Raw genomic sequence first — 4,412 nt, 5'->3', positions numbered from 1 at the left:
AGTTGTGTGAAGCTGTAAAGTCTGAGTCTTTAATGAGGGTCTGTCCAGCTTTGGATTCTGTTAGTATGTGTTTGAACTGACCTGAACCTCCTCTCTGTGGGCAGAAGGTAAAAAGGGTGATAAAGTCGTGCGTGCATCAATCTTGCAGAGGGTCTGTGTAGCAAATAGTCAGCAAGAAGAGGTGAAAGAGGCTGATGGCAGTGAAGAGAACGTGGAAAATAAAGGTTTTCTACCACTTTTGTGTGAAAATGGTTTTAGGGTAAATGTAGAAGAGGGATGAATCATAAAACATTTAAATCAATAGCCCACATAGCAAGGAGGTCTGGCCCGGATCTGGTGTCAAACCGGCACAACACAGCTGGCTGACTTCTGGCATGATAAGACGTATGTCATCAGGATATGGGCCAGGTGGCATTGATGGCACTGTTTATGTGATGGCATGCCATATCTGGCTCGATTGTGGTTTGGTGTATGTGGCCCAGGCTCATAGAAAACAGGTCTGGCCCGGATCCGGCATCAAGCTAGCACTTCTGACTGACTGGTGTCATGGCAGAGTGTATGTCAGCCAGATGTGGACCAGGTCTGGCATGATGGCACTATTTATGTTCCTATTTTCCTATTTTAGTTAGAAGATCCAAATGCCATGTTGCAATACTATACTGCTATGGTAGCCAACGTTTCAAATGCAGGTTTGACAGGTTTGTTAGTGTACACTTTATCCAAAACCTGGTGACGGTTTACTCATTGTTACCAGTGGGTGGCTGTAGCTCAGGAGGTGGAGCAGGTCACCTACTGATCGGAAGGTTAGTGGTTCCGATCCCTGGTCTGCATGTCAAGACTGTGAATGTGTTTGAATGTAGTTAGGAAGCACTCAATTTAGAGAAAGTATGTGATTGGATGAATGTGGCATGTTGTATAGAGCACTTTGAGTAATCTGTTAGACTAGAACAGGGTTATATAAGAGTCAGTCCATTCACTGTCTGAACAGAGTTTTCTTATGTTACTTTTGCACTGTTTTGCGTGTTCTGGCACATGTTGTTATTACATGGCTTGATTAAGGTACACATTAGGCTGACATCTGGGGCCAGAGCTGAAACTGTTCTGGGCCAGCACAGGGCCAGCAATGTGTCTACAACTGGCCCGTGGCTGCACACAACTTACACATGGCCCACATAACGCAAAGAATGATGGCCCTTTGGTGGCCCAGATCAGATTTGCCAGATGTGGCCCACACATGGGCCAGCACAGGATCACCAGTGTGTCTGCAACTGGCCTTGTGCTGGCCCATGTGTGGGCCACATCTGGCAAACCTGATCTGGGCCACCAAAGGGCCGTCATTCTTTGCGGTATGTGGAGAAGGCCAGTCTGTCTGCAGAGCTCGCTCAGCTTCAGAGAAAACTAAATTTGTGTGCACTCTGCCAAAAAGTACAGTGGACGACCTTATTCATGTTAGGACAGCCTGCCTAAACACTGTGTGAAAATCAACTTTTGAAACAGGATGCAAAGACAGCCAGACAGCAAATCAAACAGCTGATGGCCCAAATTTCACTGATGCGCACCAAGTTGGACTAATGTGAGATCCCAGCTGGAGAACTCACTGACGAAACAGTGTCACACAAAGTGCAAACGAGCAGCGCCACCAAAGAATAAGGGCTTGTTCAGATCAGGAAAAGACCAGCAACTTTGAGATGAGCCGTCTGAAAGAGCAGCTTCAGCAGAGGGACAGCGAAATCCTGATCCTGAAATGGGAGAAGGACAGTCTGTCTGCCGAGCTCGCGCAGCTTCAGAAACATGAGGCCTCTCTGAAACAAACTATGTGGAATGAGAAAACACAGAGAGGGAATCTGGAGCAGGAGAATTAAGTCCTGGAAGAGCAGAAAGTGGTGAAGGGCACAAAAGAAATGCAGAAAAAACTGGATGAGCAGAGGAAACAATTAGCGGAGGCTAAGACAGAGACAGAAGAGGCGGCAACCCCAGATTCCTCCTCATCAGAAAGCCTCAAGTTGTGTTAGAGCGCAGAGAAGAGCAGTCTCAAAACACCACCAACAACAGATAACCACGTGAAAAAGGCACTCAAAGAAGAGACAAAATATATTGAACTCGCAAAGAAAGTACGAAAAGGCAAGACAACAACTGAATGAAGCGCAGACAGCACTGTCGAAGGAGAAAAAATATTTTAAAGACACAGAGAAGCAAATTCAACAGTCAAAACAAGTGTGAGAAGAAGTGCCGATAGTATTTAAAGGTGAGGTCAATCAAATACTGGAGACAAAGGCTGAAATATTAGGACTGGGGAAAACACTGAAAGTGGGGGGAAAGTTGTGTGTCAACAGAGTTATTCAGTTGGTACAAAATGTCCTTAGAGGACATTGAACAACTCAGCCTGACAGTATACAATGAACTCCATGACAGGTGGCCTCCTCCAATACTCTTAATGAAGTCAAGTGACCCAATGGTTGATTAAGTATCATCAAAACCTTTAAAAAACATGCCAAATTTGTCACGGTTCTGGGTCCGTTGGACCCAGTATTTTGAGTTCATTATGTTTTGGTACTTTTGCATCATGGATTTTCCTTTATGTTTCTCTGGTACTTGGTGTTTCAGTTATATTGGTGTTTTTCTATATTATGATTTATGATCTGATACTGTTGTGATTATGATTATCATTTAGTAGCCTTTGGTCAGTGTCAAGTCTGTCTCTGTCTAGTCTGTGTCTTAGTAAAGTGTGTTTTGTTTCCTGTTTTACTTTGAAGGTTCTTGTTCCTGTCTGATGTTAGTATGTGCAGCTTTGTTCCCCCTGTCTCGTTAGCCCTGATCTCTCCCAGCTGTGCCTCCCTCCTGTTGCCGATTTCCCTGTTACTACCCTGTGTATATAAGCCCTGTGTTTTCCCATGCTCAGTGTCGTGTCGTACCATCAGTTTATGCCTGTGTGTTCTTGGTCTCAGTGTTCCATCCGCACTTTATGTTTGTTTTCCTGCCAGCAATAAAGCTGAGGTTTTTTGAGTTACATTCCATTTTCCGAGTCCTGCATTTGGATCCTCATCTCTGCCTGCCCGCACACAGAGCCTTGACAAAATTGAAGAGACAAAATATGATCACGCTAAAATTTAACTGACACGCGCACGCGATTATGTGACAAAACTCTTAAACTGGCTTAAAATATTAATTTAAATTGTGCATCTAAATTGAATTTTAAAACTAGAGTGGTTGAAAATAACCACTCTTCTTCTCCCATCTTCCTTTCCTCATCGCCAAGTGGCCATGGCAGATGCCACCCCGTCCTAGAGCCTGATTCTGCCGGAGGTTTCTCTCTTTTAAAAGGGAGTTTTTCCTTCCCACTGTCACCAAAGTGCTTGCTCTTAGGGGGTTGGAGTTTTTGTGTATTTTTGTAGGGTCTTGACCTTACAATATAAAGCACAATATAAAGGAAGTGTTGTTGTTGTTTGGCGCTGTTTCTTAACTTAAAATGTCCAATTACAACAGGACATTTTAAGTTAAGAAATAGCGCCAAACCACAAAATTAAATTAAATGAAAAAAGCTTTGAATTTGTGCTTCGTTTCATTTGCTATAAATTTGCTAAAAATGTAATATCAGATTAGAATAGTGTGTCTCAATATAATGTATCATTGGTCTACAGGATGATGCTGTGATACATGATACATTTGAAGTAGATGTCATAGTAATGTCTTTCTGTATGTGTGAACAAACCAGTGGTGAAAAGACACCAGAGATACGCAAAGAATAACTGATGTTTGAGGTTAGCTGGTTAGATTCGTCTAGATATTCTACTTTCTGTGTTCTATTGGAAAGGACCGATTGTATGCTTTGCTAACAACTGCAAATGTGACAAATGTGTTACAATAACTATGTGTGTTGTTTTAGCAGCAATAATATTAAATGAAAAAACGCTGAGAATGACTAGTAGTAGGTGACACTGAATGCTTGCCGTGTGATGAACTGTTACTACCATTGATTGTGTGTTTTCTACCATAAACTGAGAAGCTACACTTTGTATATTCACCAGAATAGAGGAAATAAAGTACCCAGCGTTCAAAATTCTCCTAAACTCAATTTAACCTGTCCATGGTGCTCAAAAAGACGTTTACTCCCATGGATGACTCTTATTCAGAAAAATCTTTTAGTGATCATCAGTTTCTTTGGCTGAAGAGACTGAAAGGTTCCCTGGAAAGCAGTTTCAAACTGCTTTAGAGGTCCTGCAGGATATTGGGATGAAGCGGTGCTCTGGAGATACAAGGGAAAAGACAGATGTGGAAACAGCTGAATCAAAGAGCCATTAGTGCTCTGATTGCACTAATAGTTATAGCTTGTGGTCAGCTAATTCAAAAATGGAATCCAAAAAGCATTTGTATCTCTTAAAGTGCAACCGAGATGCAGATAAAATGTGAATCCT

Source organism: Astatotilapia calliptera, chromosome 9, assembly GCF_964374335.1.
Source record: "Astatotilapia calliptera chromosome 9, fAstCal68.1, whole genome shotgun sequence".
Classification (NCBI taxonomy): Eukaryota; Metazoa; Chordata; class Actinopteri; order Cichliformes; family Cichlidae; genus Astatotilapia; species Astatotilapia calliptera.
Note: the sequence above shows the minus strand (reverse complement) of the source record.